Source organism: Hyla sarda, unplaced genomic scaffold, assembly GCF_029499605.1.
Source record: "Hyla sarda isolate aHylSar1 unplaced genomic scaffold, aHylSar1.hap1 scaffold_2362, whole genome shotgun sequence".
In the NCBI taxonomy this organism is placed as follows: domain Eukaryota; kingdom Metazoa; phylum Chordata; class Amphibia; order Anura; family Hylidae; genus Hyla; species Hyla sarda.
In genome coordinates, this window is record NW_026609046.1 from 14,171 (window position 1) to 36,821 (window position 22,651).

Here is a 22,651-nt window from a genome sequence, read left to right on the forward strand (position 1 = left end):
TTTTTCGTCTAATGCATACCCCATCAGTGCAGCAATGCTTATTCAATACCGCCAGCAGATGGAGACACTGGGGGATAATTTTCTAAGGATTTATACTGATTTTTCCTGTCTGAATTTGTCGCACAGAAAGTTGCAGGCCAAATATGTGTGACATTTCTGCGACTTTAGCTTCTAGAGCATTTTTACAACATTATACATAGGTGCTGAATACATAAAAAGCGACTGTTCAGCGACAGACAAGTCGCATCGGCTGAAAGTAGGCCAGAATGTCAGTCCATGTTGGAGCAGGTTTAGATACAGTCTAAAGTATAGATCTCAAAGTCTGTGCACAGAATTTAGCAAGGGCCTCGCACCTTCTGATGCATCAGGTAGGTGCACAATAGCATAGCCTAACCCTCTGTACTTTGGTCTATATTGATGCGGGACATAGACAGCCAGCTGATGACCAATCCATTAGTGCAATGGATGGCTGGAAGCATTTGTCTTTGCCTTTGCAATACCACAGAAGCAATGCATGGTCAATGTACAGCAATGACACACCTGTGTGAACAGCCAGGAGACCCCCCCCCCCCCCCCCATGTTATGTTACATAGTTACATAGTTAGTACGGTCGAAAAAAGACATATGTCCATCAAGTTCAACCAGGGAATTAAGGGGTAGGGGTGTGGCGCGATATTGGGGAAGGGATGAGATTTTATATTTCTTCATAAGCATTAATCTTATTTTGTCAATTAGGAACATTCAGCACCCACCCGCTATCAAGGCAGCTGCCTATCATGTCATGCCCTACCTGCACAGGTGTGCTGGCTACTCAAATGATCCAATTAAGGAGGCCATTTAGTCAGCAGCAGCAGAAGTCCTGTGCCTGGACGCTCCAACAGCGGCCAGACACAAGCAGAAGCAGCAGAAGCAGCAGCAGCAGCACCACCTTTTGTTTTTTGGCTGCAGCAGCAAGGCCCACAGGGCTGGCTAGCTGGCTAGCCAGCAAGCAGGTAGCAATGAAAGTAGGAATCTTTCTTTTTAACCCTGTAAGGGGGTGGTGCACTGTACCCGAAGATACTGCCATATCGGGTCAATGCATAGGGCGACGGAAGCAAGCTTCGAAATCGGCCCCCGTTCTCAAAAATCCATTTAATATATGGTCCCCAGATAGGGGACGTATCAGATATTAAACTGATAAGAACAGATACTACACTTGATCTTAGCCAAAAGGCCGAGAAGCGATAACCGTGAAAGGGGCGGGCCCAACAAGGTCCCCTTCATGGGCACTATCACTGCTTGCTGTCAGGGAGGCTGCCAGACAATTTTCCATGCACACTCTGGGCTGGGGGGCAGTCAACCACCAGTACACACAGCAGAACCTAAACCCATACCATTATTGCTAAGCAGCAAGACAGGGGCCCATTGCACTCCCACGGGGCCTTTTTAAATGCAATCCATAACCCGGATTTGCCAGGAACCCTTCTTACTCCTCCTACTTGCATGTGACACTGGGCTTAGGATCTGCATAGGAAACACACACACAAGCACACACCTACATTTGTTGCCTGCAGATGCCTCCTTGGCTGTCCCCAAACGGTATCAAACCAACACCCACGGGAAGCTGTAAGCATAGAGGACATGCCTGCACCCCATTGGACTTACCTGTGTGGGTTAAATCCGGGTTATTTGACAACCTATGGCGGTGATGGTTCTGCTCAGGCAGAGCAGTGCTGATGCTCCTCATAAAGCTGTCGCTGCTGTGAAGGTTCTAGGTGACATCACAAATCCCTATGGTTACATACACAACAAAGCTGGGTTGTTGTTGTTTACACTCTGCAAGGCCTGTGGAAGTGAGTGACATCATAGCACTGTAGTTCTGAGGGTTCTAGATGGATGCAACAATCTCCTGTTGCTTCTATGAAGGCCATAATAGACGACATCACCAAACAGCTCCATAGTCACATACACAGCAAAGGAGAGATGTTGTTTACACCTAGTGATGTCAGTGGTATTGAGTGACATCACAGCACAGTGCTAAGGCTCCTGGGCCTGGACACAGCAGCGGCTGCAATATCTCAACGGAGAATACGTTTATATATATGTGTGTGTGTGCGCGTATATATATATATATATATATATATATATATATATATATATATATTTCTCCGCCGAAATCACTTTTAAACCCATTTCCACCTTTTTTTCCCTTCTCTTCCTCTTACTTTTTTTTCACGTTTTTTTACGTTTTTCTCCTTTTCGCCTCTTTTCTGGGCGTATTATTCTTCTTTTTCTTCTTTTTTTTCGTCTAATGCATACCCCATCAGTGCAGCAATGCTTATTCAATACCGCCAGCAGATGGAGACACTGGGGGATAATTTTCTAAGGATTTATACTGATTTTTCCTGTCTGAATTTGTCGCACAGAAAGTTGCAGGCCAAATATGTGTGACATTTCTGCGACTTTAGCTTCTAGAGCATTTTTACAACATTATACATAGGTGCTGAATACATAAAAAGCGACTGTTCAGCGACAGACAAGTCGCATCGGCTGAAAGTAGGCCAGAATGTCAGTCCATGTTGGAGCAGGTTTAGATACAGTCTAAAGTATAGATCTCAAAGTCTGTGCACAGAATTTAGCAAGGGCCTCGCACCTTCTGATGCATCAGGTAGGTGCACAATAGCATAGCCTAACCCTCTGTACTTTGGTCTATATTGATGCGGGACATAGACAGCCAGCTGATGACCAATCCATTAGTGCAATGGATGGCTGGAAGCATTTGTCTTTGCCTTTGCAATACCACAGAAGCAATGCATGGTCAATGTACAGCAATGACACACCTGTGTGAACAGCCAGGAGACCCCCCCCCCCCCCCCCCCATGTTATGTTACATAGTTACATAGTTAGTACGGTCGAAAAAAGACATATGTCCATCAAGTTCAACCAGGGAATTAAGGGGTAGGGGTGTGGCGCGATATTGGGGAAGGGATGAGATTTTATATTTCTTCATAAGCATTAATCTTATTTTGTCAATTAGGAACATTCAGCACCCACCCGCTATCAAGGCAGCTGCCTATCATGTCATGCCCTACCTGCACAGGTGTGCTGGCTACTCAAATGATCCAATTAAGGAGGCCATTTAGTCAGCAGCAGCAGAAGTCCTGTGCCTGGACGCTCCAACAGCGGCCAGACACAAGCAGAAGCAGCAGAAGCAGCAGCAGCAGCACCACCTTTTGTTTTTTGGCTGCAGCAGCAAGGCCCACAGGGCTGGCTAGCTGGCTAGCCAGCAAGCAGGTAGCAATGAAAGTAGGAATCTTTCTTTTTAACCCTGTAAGGGGGTGGTGCACTGTACCCGAAGATACTGCCATATCGGGTCAATGCATAGGGCGACGGAAGCAAGCTTCGAAATCGGCCCCCGTTCTCAAAAATCCATTTAATATATGGTCCCCAGATAGGGGACGTATCAGATATTAAACTGATAAGAACAGATACTACACTTGATCTTAGCCAAAAGGCCGAGAAGCGATAACCGTGAAAGGGGCGGGCCCAACAAGGTCCCCTTCATGGGCACTATCACTGCTTGCTGTCAGGGAGGCTGCCAGACAATTTTCCATGCACACTCTGGGCTGGGGGGCAGTCAACCACCAGTACACACAGCAGAACCTAAACCCATACCATTATTGCTAAGCAGCAAGACAGGGGCCCATTGCACTCCCACGGGGCCTTTTTAAATGCAATCCATAACCCGGATTTGCCAGGAACCCTTCTTACTCCTCCTACTTGCATGTGACACTGGGCTTAGGATCTGCATAGGAAACACACACACAAGCACACACCTACCTTTGTTGCCTGCAGATGCCTCCTTGGCTGTCCCCAAACGGTATCAAACCAACACCCACGGGAAGCTGTAAGCATAGAGGACATGCCTGCACCCCATAGGACTTACCTGTGTGGGTTAAATCCGGGTTATTTGACAACCTATGGCGGTGATGGTTCTGCTCAGGCAGAGCAGTGCTGATGCTCCTCATAAAGCTGTCGCTGCTGTGAAGGTTCTAGGTGACATCACAAATCCCTATGGTTACATACACAACAAAGCTGGGTTGTTGTTGTTTACACTCTGCAAGGCCTGTGGAAGTGAGTGACATCATAGCACTGTAGTTCTGAGGGTTCTAGATGGATGCAACAATCTCCTGTTGCTTCTATGAAGGCCATAATAGACGACATCACCAAACAGCTCCATAGTCACATACACAGCAAAGGAGAGATGTTGTTTACACCTAGTGATGTCAGTGGTATTGAGTGACATCACAGCACAGTGCTAAGGCTCCTGGGCCTGGACACAGCAGCGGCTGCAATATCTCAACGGAGAATACGTTTATATATATGTGTGTGTGTGCGCGTATATATATATATATATATATATATATATATATATATATATATATATTTCTCCGCCGAAATCACTTTTAAACCCATTTCCACCTTTTTTTCCCTTCTCTTCCTCTTACTTTTTTTTCACGTTTTTTTACGTTTTTCTCCTTTTCGCCTCTTTTCTGGGCGTATTATTCTTCTTTTTCTTCTTTTTTTTCGTCTAATGCATACCCCATCAGTGCAGCAATGCTTATTCAATACCGCCAGCAGATGGAGACACTGGGGGATAATTTTCTAAGGATTTATACTGATTTTTCCTGTCTGAATTTGTCGCACAGAAAGTTGCAGGCCAAATATGTGTGACATTTCTGCGACTTTAGCTTCTAGAGCATTTTTACAACATTATACATAGGTGCTGAATACATAAAAAGCGACTGTTCAGCGACAGACAAGTCGCATCGGCTGAAAGTAGGCCAGAATGTCAGTCCATGTTGGAGCAGGTTTAGATACAGTCTAAAGTATAGATCTCAAAGTCTGTGCACAGAATTTAGCAAGGGCCTCGCACCTTCTGATGCATCAGGTAGGTGCACAATAGCATAGCCTAACCCTCTGTACTTTGGTCTATATTGATGCGGGACATAGACAGCCAGCTGATGACCAATCCATTAGTGCAATGGATGGCTGGAAGCATTTGTCTTTGCCTTTGCAATACCACAGAAGCAATGCATGGTCAATGTACAGCAATGACACACCTGTGTGAACAGCCAGGGGAGACCCCCCCCCCCCCCCCATGTTATGTTACATAGTTACATAGTTAGTACGGTCGAAAAAAGACATATGTCCATCAAGTTCAACCAGGGAATTAAGGGGTAGGGGTGTGGCGCGATATTGGGGAAGGGATGAGATTTTATATTTCTTCATAAGCATTAATCTTATTTTGTCAATTAGGAACATTCAGCACCCACCCGCTATCAAGGCAGCTGCCTATCATGTCATGCCCTACCTGCACAGGTGTGCTGGCTACTCAAATGATCCAATTAAGGAGGCCATTTAGTCAGCAGCAGCAGAAGTCCTGTGCCTGGACGCTCCAACAGCGGCCAGACACAAGCAGAAGCAGCAGAAGCAGCAGCAGCAGCACCACCTTTTGTTTTTTGGCTGCAGCAGCAAGGCCCACAGGGCTGGCTAGCTGGCTAGCCAGCAAGCAGGTAGCAATGAAAGTAGGAATCTTTCTTTTTAACCCTGTAAGGGGGTGGTGCACTGTACCCGAAGATACTGCCATATCGGGTCAATGCATAGGGCGACGGAAGCAAGCTTCGAAATCGGCCCCCGTTCTCAAAAATCCATTTAATATATGGTCCCCAGATAGGGGACGTATCAGATATTAAACTGATAAGAACAGATACTACACTTGATCTTAGCCAAAAGGCCGAGAAGCGATAACCGTGAAAGGGGCGGGCCCAACAAGGTCCCCTTCATGGGCACTATCACTGCTTGCTGTCAGGGAGGCTGCCAGACAATTTTCCATGCACACTCTGGGCTGGGGGGCAGTCAACCACCAGTACACACAGCAGAACCTAAACCCATACCATTATTGCTAAGCAGCAAGACAGGGGCCCATTGCACTCCCACGGGGCCTTTTTAAATGCAATCCATAACCCGGATTTGCCAGGAACCCTTCTTACTCCTCCTACTTGCATGTGACACTGGGCTTAGGATCTGCATAGGAAACACACACACAAGCACACACCTACCTTTGTTGCCTGCAGATGCCTCCTTGGCTGTCCCCAAACGGTATCAAACCAACACCCACGGGAAGCTGTAAGCATAGAGGACATGCCTGCACCCCATTGGACTTACCTGTGTGGGTTAAATCCGGGTTATTTGACAACCTATGGCGGTGATGGTTCTGCTCAGGCAGAGCAGTGCTGATGCTCCTCATAAAGCTGTCGCTGCTGTGAAGGTTCTAGGTGACATCACAAATCCCTATGGTTACATACACAACAAAGCTGGGTTGTTGTTGTTTACACTCTGCAAGGCCTGTGGAAGTGAGTGACATCATAGCACTGTAGTTCTGAGGGTTCTAGATGGATGCAACAATCTCCTGTTGCTTCTATGAAGGCCATAATAGACGACATCACCAAACAGCTCCATAGTCACATACACAGCAAAGGAGAGATGTTGTTTACACCTAGTGATGTCAGTGGTATTGAGTGACATCACAGCACAGTGCTAAGGCTCCTGGGCCTGGACACAGCAGCGGCTGCAATATCTCAACGGAGAATACGTTTATATATATGTGTGTGTGTGCGCGTATATATATATATATATATATATATATATATATATATATTTCTCCGCCGAAATCACTTTTAAACCCATTTCCACCTTTTTTTCCCTTCTCTTCCTCTTACTTTTTTTTCACGTTTTTTTACGTTTTTCTCCTTTTCGCCTCTTTTCTGGGCGTATTATTCTTCTTTTTCTTCTTTTTTTTCGTCTAATGCATACCCCATCAGTGCAGCAATGCTTATTCAATACCGCCAGCAGATGGAGACACTGGGGGATAATTTTCTAAGGATTTATACTGATTTTTCGTGTCTGAATTTGTCGCACAGAAAGTTGCAGGCCAAATATGTGTGACATTTCTGCGACTTTAGCTTCTAGAGCATTTTTACAACATTATACATAGGTGCTGAATACATAAAAAGCGACTGTTCAGCGACAGACAAGTCGCATCGGCTGAAAGTAGGCCAGAATGTCAGTCCATGTTGGAGCAGGTTTAGATACAGTCTAAAGTATAGATCTCAAAGTCTGTGCACAGAATTTAGCAAGGGCCTCGCACCTTCTGATGCATCAGGTAGGTGCACAATAGCATAGCCTAACCCTCTGTACTTTGGTCTATATTGATGCGGGACATAGACAGCCAGCTGATGACCAATCCATTAGTGCAATGGATGGCTGGAAGCATTTGTCTTTGCCTTTGCAATACCACAGAAGCAATGCATGGTCAATGTACAGCAATGACACACCTGTGTGAACAGCCAGGAGACCCCCCCCCCCCCCCCATGTTATGTTACATAGTTACATAGTTAGTACGGTCGAAAAAAGACATATGTCCATCAAGTTCAACCAGGGAATTAAGGGGTAGGGGTGTGGCGCGATATTGGGGAAGGGATGAGATTTTATATTTCTTCATAAGCATTAATCTTATTTTGTCAATTAGGAACATTCAGCACCCACCCGCTATCAAGGCAGCTGCCTATCATGTCATGCCCTACCTGCACAGGTGTGCTGGCTACTCAAATGATCCAATTAAGGAGGCCATTTAGTCAGCAGCAGCAGAAGTCCTGTGCCTGGACGCTCCAACAGCGGCCAGACACAAGCAGAAGCAGCAGAAGCAGCAGCAGCAGCACCACCTTTTGTTTTTTGGCTGCAGCAGCAAGGCCCACAGGGCTGGCTAGCTGGCTAGCCAGCAAGCAGGTAGCAATGAAAGTAGGAATCTTTCTTTTTAACCCTGTAAGGGGGTGGTGCACTGTACCCGAAGATACTGCCATATCGGGTCAATGCATAGGGCGACGGAAGCAAGCTTCGAAATCGGCCCCCGTTCTCAAAAATCCATTTAATATATGGTCCCCAGATAGGGGACGTATCAGATATTAAACTGATAAGAACAGATACTACACTTGATCTTAGCCAAAAGGCCGAGAAGCGATAACCGTGAAAGGGGCGGGCCCAACAAGGTCCCCTTCATGGGCACTATCACTGCTTGCTGTCAGGGAGGCTGCCAGACAATTTTCCATGCACACTCTGGGCTGGGGGGCAGTCAACCACCAGTACACACAGCAGAACCTAAACCCATACCATTATTGCTAAGCAGCAAGACAGGGGCCCATTGCACTCCCACGGGGCCTTTTTAAATGCAATCCATAACCCGGATTTGCCAGGAACCCTTCTTACTCCTCCTACTTGCATGTGACACTGGGCTTAGGATCTGCATAGGAAACACACACACAAGCACACACCTACCTTTGTTGCCTGCAGATGCCTCCTTGGCTGTCCCCAAACGGTATCAAACCAACACCCACGGGAAGCTGTAAGCATAGAGGACATGCCTGCACCCCATTGGACTTACCTGTGTGGGTTAAATCCGGGTTATTTGACAACCTATGGCGGTGATGGTTCTGCTCAGGCAGAGCAGTGCTGATGCTCCTCATAAAGCTGTCGCTGCTGTGAAGGTTCTAGGTGACATCACAAATCCCTATGGTTACATACACAACAAAGCTGGGTTGTTGTTGTTTACACTCTGCAAGGCCTGTGGAAGTGAGTGACATCATAGCACTGTAGTTCTGAGGGTTCTAGATGGATGCAACAATCTCCTGTTGCTTCTATGAAGGCCATAATAGACGACATCACCAAACAGCTCCATAGTCACATACACAGCAAAGGAGAGATGTTGTTTACACCTAGTGATGTCAGTGGTATTGAGTGACATCACAGCACAGTGCTAAGGCTCCTGGGCCTGGACACAGCAGCGGCTGCAATATCTCAACGGAGAATACGTTTATATATATGTGTGTGTGTGCGCGTATATATATATATATATATATATATATATATATATATATATATATATATATATATATTTCTCCGCCGAAATCACTTTTAAACCCATTTCCACCTTTTTTTCCCTTCTCTTCCTCTTACTTTTTTTTCACGTTTTTTTACGTTTTTCTCCTTTTCGCCTCTTTTCTGGGCGTATTATTCTTCTTTTTCTTCTTTTTTTTCGTCTAATGCATACCCCATCAGTGCAGCAATGCTTATTCAATACCGCCAGCAGATGGAGACACTGGGGGATAATTTTCTAAGGATTTATACTGATTTTTCCTGTCTGAATTTGTCGCACAGAAAGTTGCAGGCCAAATATGTGTGACATTTCTGCGACTTTAGCTTCTAGAGCATTTTTACAACATTATACATAGGTGCTGAATACATAAAAAGCGACTGTTCAGCGACAGACAAGTCGCATCGGCTGAAAGTAGGCCAGAATGTCAGTCCATGTTGGAGCAGGTTTAGATACAGTCTAAAGTATAGATCTCAAAGTCTGTGCACAGAATTTAGCAAGGGCCTCGCACCTTCTGATGCATCAGGTAGGTGCACAATAGCATAGCCTAACCCTCTGTACTTTGGTCTATATTGATGCGGGACATAGACAGCCAGCTGATGACCAATCCATTAGTGCAATGGATGGCTGGAAGCATTTGTCTTTGCCTTTGCAATACCACAGAAGCAATGCATGGTCAATGTACAGCAATGACACACCTGTGTGAACAGCCAGGAGACCCCCCCCCCATGTTATGTTACATAGTTACATAGTTAGTACGGTCGAAAAAAGACATATGTCCATCAAGTTCAACCAGGGAATTAAGGGGTAGGGGTGTGGCGCGATATTGGGGAAGGGATGAGATTTTATATTTCTTCATAAGCATTAATCTTATTTTGTCAATTAGGAACATTCAGCACCCACCCGCTATCAAGGCAGCTGCCTATCATGTCATGCCCTACCTGCACAGGTGTGCTGGCTACTCAAATGATCCAATTAAGGAGGCCATTTAGTCAGCAGCAGCAGAAGTCCTGTGCCTGGACGCTCCAACAGCGGCCAGACACAAGCAGAAGCAGCAGAAGCAGCAGCACCACCTTTTGTTTTTTGGCTGCAGCAGCAAGGCCCACAGGGCTGGCTAGCTGGCTAGCCAGCAAGCAGGTAGCAATGAAAGTAGGAATCTTTCTTTTTAACCCTGTAAGGGGGTGGTGCACTGTACCCGAAGATACTGCCATATCGGGTCAATGCATAGGGCGACGGAAGCAAGCTTCGAAATCGGCCCCCGTTCTCAAAAATCCATTTAATATATGGTCCCCAGATAGGGGACGTATCAGATATTAAACTGATAAGAACAGATACTACACTTGATCTTAGCCAAAAGGCCGAGAAGCGATAACCGTGAAAGGGGCGGGCCCAACAAGGTCCCCTTCATGGGCACTATCACTGCTTGCTGTCAGGGAGGCTGCCAGACAATTTTCCATGCACACTCTGGGCTGGGGGGCAGTCAACCACCAGTACACACAGCAGAACCTAAACCCATACCATTATTGCTAAGCAGCAAGACAGGGGCCCATTGCACTCCCACGGGGCCTTTTTAGATGCAATCCATAACCCGGATTTGCCAGGAACCCTTCTTACTCCTCCTACTTGCATGTGACACTGGGCTTAGGATCTGCATAGGAAACACACACACAAGCACACACCTACCTTTGTTGCCTGCAGATGCCTCCTTGGCTGTCCCCAAACGGTATCAAACCAACACCCACGGGAAGCTGTAAGCATAGAGGACATGCCTGCACCCCATTGGACTTACCTGTGTGGGTTAAATCCGGGTTATTTGACAACCTATGGCGGTGATGGTTCTGCTCAGGCAGAGCAGTGCTGATGCTCCTCATAAAGCTGTCGCTGCTGTGAAGGTTCTAGGTGACATCACAAATCCCTATGGTTACATACACAACAAAGCTGGGTTGTTGTTGTTTACACTCTGCAAGGCCTGTGGAAGTGAGTGACATCATAGCACTGTAGTTCTGAGGGTTCTAGATGGATGCAACAATCTCCTGTTGCTTCTATGAAGGCCATAATAGACGACATCACCAAACAGCTCCATAGTCACATACACAGCAAAGGAGAGATGTTGTTTACACCTAGTGATGTCAGTGGTATTGAGTGACATCACAGCACAGTGCTAAGGCTCCTGGGCCTGGACACAGCAGTGGCTGCAATATCTCAACGGAGAATACGTTTATATATATGTGTGTGTGTGCGCGTATATATATATATATATATATATATATATATATATATATATATTTCTCCGCCGAAATCACTTTTAAACCCATTTCCACCTTTTTTTCCCTTCTCTTCCTCTTACTTTTTTTTCACGTTTTTTTACGTTTTTCTCCTTTTCGCCTCTTTTCTGGGCGTATTATTCTTCTTTTTCTTCTTTTTTTTCGTCTAATGCATACCCCATCAGTGCAGCAATGCTTATTCAACACCGCCAGCAGATGGAGACACTGGGGGATAATTTTCTAAGGATTTATACTGATTTTTCCTGTCTGAATTTGTCGCACAGAAAGTTGCAGGCCAAATATGTGTGACATTTCTGCGACTTTAGCTTCTAGAGCATTTTTACAACATTATACATAGGTGCTGAATACATAAAAAGCGACTGTTCAGCGACAGACAAGTCGCATCGGCTGAAAGTAGGCCAGAATGTCAGTCCATGTTGGAGCAGGTTTAGATACAGTCTAAAGTATAGATCTCAAAGTCTGTGCACAGAATTTAGCAAGGGCCTCGCACCTTCTGATGCATCAGGTAGGTGCACAATAGCATAGCCTAACCCTCTGTACTTTGGTCTATATTGATGCGGGACATAGACAGCCAGCTGATGACCAATCCATTAGTGCAATGGATGGCTGGAAGCATTTGTCTTTGCCTTTGCAATACCACAGAAGCAATGCATGGTCAATGTACAGCAATGACACACCTGTGTGAACAGCCAGGAGACCCCCCCCCCCCCCCCCATGTTATGTTACATAGTTACATAGTTAGTACGGTCGAAAAAAGACATATGTCCATCAAGTTCAACCAGGGAATTAAGGGGTAGGGGTGTGGCGCGATATTGGGGAAGGGATGAGATTTTATATTTCTTCATAAGCATTAATCTTATTTTGTCAATTAGGAACATTCAGCACCCACCCGCTATCAAGGCAGCTGCCTATCATGTCATGCCCTACCTGCACAGGTGTGCTGGCTACTCAAATGATCCAATTAAGGAGGCCATTTAGTCAGCAGCAGCAGAAGTCCTGTGCCTGGACGCTCCAACAGCGGCCAGACACAAGCAGAAGCAGCAGAAGCAGCAGCAGCAGCACCACCTTTTGTTTTTTGGCTGCAGCAGCAAGGCCCACAGGGCTGGCTAGCTGGCTAGCCAGCAAGCAGGTAGCAATGAAAGTAGGAATCTTTCTTTTTAACCCTGTAAGGGGGTGGTGCACTGTACCCGAAGATACTGCCATATCGGGTCAATGCATAGGGCGACGGAAGCAAGCTTCGAAATCGGCCCCCGTTCTCAAAAATCCATTTAATATATGGTCCCCAGATAGGGGACGTATCAGATATTAAACTGATAAGAACAGATACTACACTTGATCTTAGCCAAAAGGCCGAGAAGCGATAACCGTGAAAGGGGCGGGCCCAACAAGGTCCCCTTCATGGGCACTATCACTGCTTGCTGTCAGGGAGGCTGCCAGACAATTTTCCATGCACACTCTGGGCTGGGGGGCAGTCAACCACCAGTACACACAGCAGAACCTAAACCCATACCATTATTGCTAAGCAGCAAGACAGGGGCCCATTGCACTCCCACGGGGCCTTTTTAAATGCAATCCATAACCCGGATTTGCCAGGAACCCTTCTTACTCCTCCTACTTGCATGTGACACTGGGCTTAGGATCTGCATAGGAAACACACACACAAGCACACACCTACCTTTGTTGCCTGCAGATGCCTCCTTGGCTGTCCCCAAACGGTATCAAACCAACACCCACGGGAAGCTGTAAGCATAGAGGACATGCCTGCACCCCATTGGACTTACCTGTGTGGGTTAAATCCGGGTTATTTGACAACCTATGGCGGTGATGGTTCTGCTCAGGCAGAGCAGTGCTGATGCTCCTCATAAAGCTGTCGCTGCTGTGAAGGTTCTAGGTGACATCACAAATCCCTATGGTTACATACACAACAAAGCTGGGTTGTTGTTGTTTACACTCTGCAAGGCCTGTGGAAGTGAGTGACATCATAGCACTGTAGTTCTGAGGGTTCTAGATGGATGCAACAATCTCCTGTTGCTTCTATGAAGGCCATAATAGACGACATCACCAAACAGCTCCATAGTCACATACACAGCAAAGGAGAGATGTTGTTTACACCTAGTGATGTCAGTGGTATTGAGTGACATCACAGCACAGTGCTAAGGCTCCTGGGCCTGGACACAGCAGCGGCTGCAATATCTCAACGGAGAATACGTTTATATATATGTGTGTGTGTGCGCGTATATATATATATATATATATATATATATATATATATATATATATATATTTCTCCGCCGAAATCACTTTTAAACCCATTTCCACCTTTTTTTCCCTTCTCTTCCTCTTACTTTTTTTTCACGTTTTTTTACGTTTTTCTCCTTTTCGCCTCTTTTCTGGGCGTATTATTCTTCTTTTTCTTCTTTTTTTTCGTCTAATGCATACCCCATCAGTGCAGCAATGCTTATTCAATACCGCCAGCAGATGGAGACACTGGGGGATAATTTTCTAAGGATTTATACTGATTTTTCCTGTCTGAATTTGTCGCACAGAAAGTTGCAGGCCAAATATGTGTGACATTTCTGCGACTTTAGCTTCTAGAGCATTTTTACAACATTATACATAGGTGCTGAATACATAAAAAGCGACTGTTCAGCGACAGACAAGTCGCATCGGCTGAAAGTAGGCCAGAATGTCAGTCCATGTTGGAGCAGGTTTAGATACAGTCTAAAGTATAGATCTCAAAGTCTGTGCACAGAATTTAGCAAGGGCCTCGCACCTTCTGATGCATCAGGTAGGTGCACAATAGCATAGCCTAACCCTCTGTACTTTGGTCTATATTGATGCGGGACATAGACAGCCAGCTGATGACCAATCCATTAGTGCAATGGATGGCTGGAAGCATTTGTCTTTGCCTTTGCAATACCACAGAAGCAATGCATGGTCAATGTACAGCAATGACACACCTGTGTGAACAGCCAGGAGACCCCCCCCCCCCCCCCCCCCATGTTATGTTACATAGTTACATAGTTAGTACGGTCGAAAAAAGACATATGTCCATCAAGTTCAACCAGGGAATTAAGGGGTAGGGGTGTGGCGCGATATTGGGGAAGGGATGAGATTTTATATTTCTTCATAAGCATTAATCTTATTTTGTCAATTAGGAACATTCAGCACCCACCCGCTATCAAGGCAGCTGCCTATCATGTCATGCCCTACCTGCACAGGTGTGCTGGCTACTCAAATGATCCAATTAAGGAGGCCATTTAGTCAGCAGCAGCAGAAGTCCTGTGCCTGGACGCTCCAACAGCGGCCAGACACAAGCAGAAGCAGCAGAAGCAGCAGCAGCAGCACCACCTTTTGTTTTTTGGCTTCAGCAGCAAGGCCCACAGGGCTGGCTAGCTGGCTAGCCAGCAAGCAGGTAGCAATGAAAGTAGGAATCTTTCTTTTTAACCCTGTAAGGGGGTGGTGCACTGTACCCGAAGATACTGCCATATCGGGTCAATGCATAGGGCGACGGAAGCAAGCTTCGAAATCGGCCCCCGTTCTCAAAAATCCATTTAATATATGGTCCCCAGATAGGGGACGTATCAGATATTAAACTGATAAGAACAGATACTACACTTGATCTTAGCCAAAAGGCCGAGAAGCGATAACCGTGAAAGGGGCGGGCCCAACAAGGTCCCCTTCATGGGCACTATCACTGCTTGCTGTCAGGGAGGCTGCCAGACAATTTTCCATGCACACTCTGGGCTGGGGGGCAGTCAACCACCAGTACACACAGCAGAACCTAAACCCATACCATTATTGCTAAGCAGCAAGACAGGGGCCCATTGCACTCCCACGGGGCCTTTTTAAATGCAATCCATAACCCGGATTTGCCAGGAACCCTTCTTACTCCTCCTACTTGCATGTGACACTGGGCTTAGGATCTGCATAGGAAACACACACACAAGCACACACCTACCTTTGTTGCCTGCAGATGCCTCCTTGGCTGTCCCCAAACGGTATCAAACCAACACCCACGGGAAGCTGTAAGCATAGAGGACATGCCTGCACCCCATTGGACTTACCTGTGTGGGTTAAATCCGGGTTATTTGACAACCTATGGCGGTGATGGTTCTGCTCAGGCAGAGCAGTGCTGATGCTCCTCATAAAGCTGTCGCTGCTGTGAAGGTTCTAGGTGACATCACAAATCCCTATGGTTACATACACAACAAAGCTGGGTTGTTGTTGTTTACACTCTGCAAGGCCTGTGGAAGTGAGTGACATCATAGCACTGTAGTTCTGAGGGTTCTAGATGGATGCAACAATCTCCTGTTGCTTCTATGAAGGCCATAATAGACGACATCACCAAACAGCTCCATAGTCACATACACAGCAAAGGAGAGATGTTGTTTACACCTAGTGATGTCAGTGGTATTGAGTGACATCACAGCACAGTGCTAAGGCTCCTGGGCCTGGACACAGCAGCGGCTGCAATATCTCAACGGAGAATACGTTTATATATATGTGTGTGTGTGCGCGTATATATATATATATATATATATATATATATATATATATATATATATTCTCCGCCGAAATCACTTTTAAACCCATTTCCACCTTTTTTTCCCTTCTCTTCCTCTTACTTTTTTTTCACGTTTTTTTACGTTTTTCTCCTTTTCGCCTCTTTTCTGGGCGTATTATTCTTCTTTTTCTTCTTTTTTTTCGTCTAATGCATACCCCATCAGTGCAGCAATGCTTATTCAATACCGCCAGCAGATGGAGACACTGGGGGATAATTTTCTAAGGATTTATACTGATTTTTCCTGTCTGAATTTGTCGCACAGAAAGTTGCAGGCCAAATATGTGTGACATTTCTGCGACTTTAGCTTCTAGAGCATTTTTACAACATTATACATAGGTGCTGAATACATAAAAAGCGACTGTTCAGCGACAGACAAGTCGCATCGGCTGAAAGTAGGCCAGAATGTCAGTCCATGTTGGAGCAGGTTTAGATACAGTCTAAAGTATAGATCTCAAAGTCTGTGCACAGAATTTAGCAAGGGCCTCGCACCTTCTGATGCATCAGGTAGGTGCACAATAGCATAGCCTAACCCTCTGTACTTTGGTCTATATTGATGCGGGACATAGACAGCCAGCTGATGACCAATCCATTAGTGCAATGGATGGCTGGAAGCATTTGTCTTTGCCTTTGCAATACCACAGAAGCAATGCATGGTCAATGTACAGCAATGACACACCTGTGTGAACAGCCAGGAGACCCCCCCCCCCCCCCCATGTTATGTTACATAGTTACATAGTTAGTACGGTCGAAAAAAGACATATGTCCATCAAGTTCAACCAGGGAATTAAGGGGTAGGGGTGTGGCGCGATATTGGGGAAGGGATGAGATTTTATATTTCTTCATAAGCATTAATCTTATTTTGTCAATTAGGAACATTCAGCACCCACCCGCTATCAAGGCAGCTGCCTATCATGTCATGCCCTACCTGCACAGGTGTGCTGGCTACTCAAATGATCCAATTAAGGAGGCCATTTAGTCAGCAGCAGCAGAAGTCCTGTGCCTGGACGCTCCAACAGCGGCCAGACACAAGCAGAAGCAGCAGAAGCAGCAGCAGCAGCACCACCTTTTGTTTTTTGGCTGCAGCAGCAAGGCCCACAGGGCTGGCTAGCTGGCTAGCCAGCAAGCAGGTAGCAATGAAAGTAGGAATCTTTCTTTTTAACCCTGTAAGGGGGTGGTGCACTGTACCCGAAGATACTGCCATATCGGGTCAATGCATAGGGCGACGGAAGCAAGCTTCGAAATCGGCCCCCGTTCTCAAAAATCCATTTAATATATGGTCCCCAGATAGGGGACGTATCAGATATTAAACTGATAAGAACAGATACTACACTTGATCTTAGCCAAAAGGCCGAGAAGCGATAACCGTGAAAGGGGCGGGCCCAACAAGGTCCCCTTCATGGGCACTATCACTGCTTGCTGTCAGGGAGGCTGCCAGACAATTTTCCATGCACACTCTGGGCTGGGGGGCAGTCAACCACCAGTACACACAGCAGAACCTAAACCCATACCATTATTGCTAAGCAGCAAGACAGGGGCCCATTGCACTCCCACGGGGCCTTTTTAAATGCAATCCATAACCCGGATTTGCCAGGAACCCTTCTTACTCCTCCTACTTGCATGTGACACTGGGCTTAGGATCTGCATAGGAAACACACACACAAGCACACACCTACCTTTGTTGCCTGCAGATGCCTCCTTGGCTGTCCCCAAACGGTATCAAACCAACACCCACGGGAAGCTGTAAGCATAGAGGACATGCCTGCACCCCATTGGACTTACCTGTGTGGGTTAAATCCGGGTTATTTGACAACCTATGGCGGTGATGGTTCTGCTCAGGCAGAGCAGTGCTGATGCTCCTCATAAAGCTGTCGCTGCTGTGAAGGTTCTAGGTGACATCACAAATCCCTATGGTTACATACACAACAAAGCTGGGTTGTTGTTGTTTACACTCTGCAAGGCCTGTGGAAGTGAGTGACATCATAGCACTGTAGTTCTGAGGGTTCTAGATGGATGCAACAATCTCCTGTTGCTTCTATGAAGGCCATAATAGACGACATCACCAAACAGCTCCATAGTCACATACACAGCAAAGGAGAGATGTTGTTTACACCTAGTGATGTCAGTGGTATTGAGTGACATCACAGCACAGTGCTAAGGCTCCTGGGCCTGGACACAGCAGCGGCTGCAATATCTCAACGGAGAATATGTTTATATATATGTGTGTGTGTGTGCGCGTATATATATATATATATATATATATATATATATATATATATATATATATATTTCTCCGCCGAAATCACTTTTAAACCCATTTCCACCTTTTTTTCCCTTCTCTTCCTCTTACTTTTTTTTCACGTTTTTTTACGTTTTTCTCCTTTTCGCCTCTTTTCTGGGCGTATTATTCTTCTTTTTCTTCTTTTTTTTCGTCTAATGCATACCCCATCAGTGCAGCAATGCTTATTCAATACCGCCAGCAGATGGAGACACTGGGGGATAATTTTCTAAGGATTTATACTGATTTTTCCTGTCTGAATTTGTCGCACAGAAAGTTGCAGGCCAAATATGTGTGACATTTCTGCGACTTTAGCTTCTAGAGCATTTTTACAACATTATACATAGGTGCTGAATACATAAAAAGCGACTGTTCAGCGACAGACAAGTCGCATCGGCTGAAAGTAGGCCAGAATGTCAGTCCATGTTGGAGCAGGTTTAGATACAGTCTAAAGTATAGATCTCAAAGTCTGTGCACAGAATTTAGCAAGGGCCTCGCACCTTCTGATGCATCAGGTAGGTGCACAATAGCATAGCCTAACCCTCTGTACTTTGGTCTATATTGATGCGGGACATAGACAGCCAGCTGATGACCAATCCATTAGTGCAATGGATGGCTGGAAGCATTTGTCTTTGCCTTTGCAATACCACAGAAGCAATGCATGGTCAATGTACAGCAATGACACACCTGTGTGAACAGCCAGGAGACCCCCCCCCCCCCCCCCCATGTTATGTTACATAGTTACATAGTTAGTACGGTCGAAAAAAGACATATGTCCATCAAGTTCAACCAGGGAATTAAGGGGTAGGGGTGTGGCGCGATATTGGGGAAGGGATGAGATTTTATATTTCTTCATAAGCATTAATCTTATTTTGTCAATTAGGAACATTCAGCACCCACCCGCTATCAAGGCAGCTGCCTATCATGTCATGCCCTACCTGCACAGGTGTGCTGGCTACTCAAATGATCCAATTAAGGAGGCCATTTAGTCAGCAGCAGCAGAAGTCCTGTGCCTGGACGCTCCAACAGCGGCCAGACACAAGCAGAAGCAGCAGAAGCAGCAGCAGCAGCACCACCTTTTGTTTTTTGGCTGCAGCAGCAAGGCCCACAGGGCTGGCTAGCTGGCTAGCCAGCAAGCAGGTAGCAATGAAAGTAGGAATCTTTCTTTTTAACCCTGTAAGGGGGTGGTGCACTGTACCCGAAGATACTGCCATATCGGGTCAATGCATAGGGCGACGGAAGCAAGCTTCGAAATCGGCCCCCGTTCTCAAAAATCCATTTAATATATGGTCCCCAGATAGGGGACGTATCAGATATTAAACTGATAAGAACAGATACTACACTTGATCTTAGCCAAAAGGCCGAGAAGCGATAACCGTGAAAGGGGCGGGCCCAACAAGGTCCCCTTCATGGGCACTATCACTGCTTGCTGTCAGGGAGGCTGCCAGACAATTTTCCATGCACACTCTGGGCTGGGGGGCAGTCAACCACCAGTACACACAGCAGAACCTAAACCCATACCATTATTGCTAAGCAGCAAGACAGGGGCCCATTGCACTCCCACGGGGCCTTTTTAAATGCAATCCATAACCCGGATTTGCCAGGAACCCTTCTTACTCCTCCTACTTGCATGTGACACTGGGCTTAGGATCTGCATAGGAAACACACACACAAGCACACACCTACCTTTGTTGCCTGCAGATGCCTCCTTGGCTGTCCCCAAACGGTATCAAACCAACACCCACGGGAAGCTGTAAGCATAGAGGACATGCCTGCACCCCATTGGACTTACCTGTGTGGGTTAAATCCGGGTTATTTGACAACCTATGGCGGTGATGGTTCTGCTCAGGCAGAGCAGTGCTGATGCTCCTCATAAAGCTGTCGCTGCTGTGAAGGTTCTAGGTGACATCACAAATCCCTATGGTTACATACACAACAAAGCTGGGTTGTTGTTGTTTACACTCTGCAAGGCCTGTGGAAGTGAGTGACATCATAGCACTGTAGTTCTGAGGGTTCTAGATGGATGCAACAATCTCCTGTTGCTTCTATGAAGGCCATAATAGACGACATCACCAAACAGCTCCATAGTCACATACACAGCAAAGGAGAGATGTTGTTTACACCTAGTGATGTCAGTGGTATTGAGTGACATCACAGCACAGTGCTAAGGCTCCTGGGCCTGGACACAGCAGCGGCTGCAATATCTCAACGGAGAATACGTTTATATATATGTGTGTGTGTGCGCGTATATATATATATATATATATATATATATATATATATATATATATATATATATTCTCCGCCGAAATCACTTTTAAACCCATTTCCACCTTTTTTTCCCTTCTCTTCCTCTTACTTTTTTTTCACGTTTTTTTACGTTTTTCTCCTTTTCGCCTCTTTTCTGGGCGTATTATTCTTCTTTTTCTTCTTTTTTTTCGTCTAATGCATACCCCATCAGTGCAGCAATGCTTATTCAATACCGCCAGCAGATGGAGACACTGGGGGATAATTTTCTAAGGATTTATACTGATTTTTCCTGTCTGAATTTGTCGCACAGAAAGTTGCAGGCCAAATATGTGTGACATTTCTGCGACTTTAGCTTCTAGAGCATTTTTACAACATTATACATAGGTGCTGAATACATAAAAAGCGACTGTTCAGCGACAGACAAGTCGCATCGGCTGAAAGTAGGCCAGAATGTCAGTCCATGTTGGAGCAGGTTTAGATACAGTCTAAAGTATAGATCTCAAAGTCTGTGCACAGAATTTAGCAAGGGCCTCGCACCTTCTGATGCATCAGGTAGGTGCACAATAGCATAGCCTAACCCTCTGTACTTTGGTCTATATTGATGCGGGACATAGACAGCCAGCTGATGACCAATCCATTAGTGCAATGGATGGCTGGAAGCATTTGTCTTTGCCTTTGCAATACCACAGAAGCAATGCATGGTCAATGTACAGCAATGACACACCTGTGTGAACAGCCAGGAGACCCCCCCCCCCCCCCATGTTATGTTACATAGTTACATAGTTAGTACGGTCGAAAAAAGACATATGTCCATCAAGTTCAACCAGGGAATTAAGGGGTAGGGGTGTGGCGCGATATTGGGGAAGGGATGAGATTTTATATTTCTTCATAAGCATTAATCTTATTTTGTCAATTAGGAACATTCAGCACCCACCCGCTATCAAGGCAGCTGCCTATCATGTCATGCCCTACCTGCACAGGTGTGCTGGCTACTCAAATGATCCAATTAAGGAGGCCATTTAGTCAGCAGCAGCAGAAGTCCTGTGCCTGGACGCTCCAACAGCGGCCAGACACAAGCAGAAGCAGCAGAAGCAGCAGCAGCAGCACCACCTTTTGTTTTTTGGCTGCAGCAGCAAGGCCCACAGGGCTGGCTAGCTGGCTAGCCAGCAAGCAGGTAGCAATGAAAGTAGGAATCTTTCTTTTTAACCCTGTAAGGGGGTGGTGCACTGTACCCGAAGATACTGCCATATGGGGTCAATGCATAGGGCGACGGAAGCAAGCTTCGAAATCGGCCCCCGTTCTCAAAAATCCATTTAATATATGGTCCCCAGATAGGGGACGTATCAGATATTAAACTGATAAGAACAGATACTACACTTGATCTTAGCCAAAAGGCCGAGAAGCGATAACCGTGAAAGGGGCGGGCCCAACAAGGTCCCCTTCATGGGCACTATCACTGCTTGCTGTCAGGGAGGCTGCCAGACAATTTTCCATGCACACTCTGGGCTGGGGGGCAGTCAACCACCAGTACACACAGCAGAACCTAAACCCATACCATTATTGCTAAGCAGCAAGACAGGGGCCCATTGCACTCCCACGGGGCCTTTTTAAATGCAATCCATAACCCGGATTTGCCAGGAACCCTTCTTACTCCTCCTACTTGCATGTGACACTGGGCTTAGGATCTGCATAGGAAACACACACACAAGCACACACCTACCTTTGTTGCCTGCAGATGCCTCCTTGGCTGTCCCCAAACGGTATCAAACCAACACCCACGGGAAGCTGTAAGCATAGAGGACATGCCTGCACCCCATTGGACTTACCTGTGTGGGTTAAATCCGGGTTATTTGACAACCTATGGCGGTGATGGTTCTGCTCAGGCAGAGCAGTGCTGATGCTCCTCATAAAGCTGTCGCTGCTGTGAAGGTTCTAGGTGACATCACAAATCCCTATGGTTACATACACAACAAAGCTGGGTTGTTGTTGTTTACACTCTGCAAGGCCTGTGGAAGTGAGTGACATCATAGCACTGTAGTTCTGAGGGTTCTAGATGGATGCAACAATCTCCTGTTGCTTCTATGAAGGCCATAATAGACGACATCACCAAACAGCTCCATAGTCACATACACAGCAAAGGAGAGATGTTGTTTACACCTAGTGATGTCAGTGGTATTGAGTGACATCACAGCACAGTGCTAAGGCTCCTGGGCCTGGACACAGCAGCGGCTGCAATATCTCAACGGAGAATACGTTTATATATATGTGTGTGTGTGCGCGTATATATATATATATATATATATATA

General features: G+C 46.1%; 10 non-coding genes across 10 annotated transcripts; all 10 read right to left on the reverse strand.

Moving 5' to 3' along the window:
• Positions 1 to 1,034: 1,034 nt before the first annotated feature.
• On the reverse strand, positions 1,035 to 1,225 carry LOC130322617 (U2 spliceosomal RNA). Its single transcript, XR_008868082.1, has one exon. It is a non-coding gene; the product is annotated as a U2 spliceosomal RNA (small nuclear RNA).
• A 2,090-nt stretch (positions 1,226 to 3,315) lies between these two features.
• On the reverse strand, positions 3,316 to 3,506 carry LOC130322598 (U2 spliceosomal RNA). The gene has a single exon (XR_008868065.1). It is a non-coding gene; the product is annotated as a U2 spliceosomal RNA (small nuclear RNA).
• A 2,091-nt stretch (positions 3,507 to 5,597) lies between these two features.
• LOC130322599 (U2 spliceosomal RNA) lies at positions 5,598 to 5,788 on the reverse strand. The gene has a single exon (XR_008868066.1). It is a non-coding gene; the product is annotated as a U2 spliceosomal RNA (small nuclear RNA).
• A 2,081-nt stretch (positions 5,789 to 7,869) lies between these two features.
• LOC130322601 (U2 spliceosomal RNA) lies at positions 7,870 to 8,060 on the reverse strand. Its single transcript, XR_008868067.1, has one exon. It is a non-coding gene; the product is annotated as a U2 spliceosomal RNA (small nuclear RNA).
• A 2,087-nt stretch (positions 8,061 to 10,147) lies between these two features.
• LOC130322602 (U2 spliceosomal RNA) lies at positions 10,148 to 10,338 on the reverse strand. Its single transcript, XR_008868068.1, has one exon. It is a non-coding gene; the product is annotated as a U2 spliceosomal RNA (small nuclear RNA).
• A 2,086-nt stretch (positions 10,339 to 12,424) lies between these two features.
• Positions 12,425 to 12,615, reverse strand: LOC130322603 (U2 spliceosomal RNA). Its single transcript, XR_008868069.1, has one exon. It is a non-coding gene; the product is annotated as a U2 spliceosomal RNA (small nuclear RNA).
• A 2,095-nt stretch (positions 12,616 to 14,710) lies between these two features.
• LOC130322604 (U2 spliceosomal RNA) lies at positions 14,711 to 14,901 on the reverse strand. Its single transcript, XR_008868070.1, has one exon. It is a non-coding gene; the product is annotated as a U2 spliceosomal RNA (small nuclear RNA).
• A 2,088-nt stretch (positions 14,902 to 16,989) lies between these two features.
• On the reverse strand, positions 16,990 to 17,180 carry LOC130322605 (U2 spliceosomal RNA). The gene has a single exon (XR_008868071.1). It is a non-coding gene; the product is annotated as a U2 spliceosomal RNA (small nuclear RNA).
• A 2,097-nt stretch (positions 17,181 to 19,277) lies between these two features.
• On the reverse strand, positions 19,278 to 19,468 carry LOC130322606 (U2 spliceosomal RNA). The gene has a single exon (XR_008868072.1). It is a non-coding gene; the product is annotated as a U2 spliceosomal RNA (small nuclear RNA).
• A 2,093-nt stretch (positions 19,469 to 21,561) lies between these two features.
• On the reverse strand, positions 21,562 to 21,752 carry LOC130322614 (U2 spliceosomal RNA). Its single transcript, XR_008868079.1, has one exon. It is a non-coding gene; the product is annotated as a U2 spliceosomal RNA (small nuclear RNA).
• Positions 21,753 to 22,651: the final 899 nt, after the last annotated feature.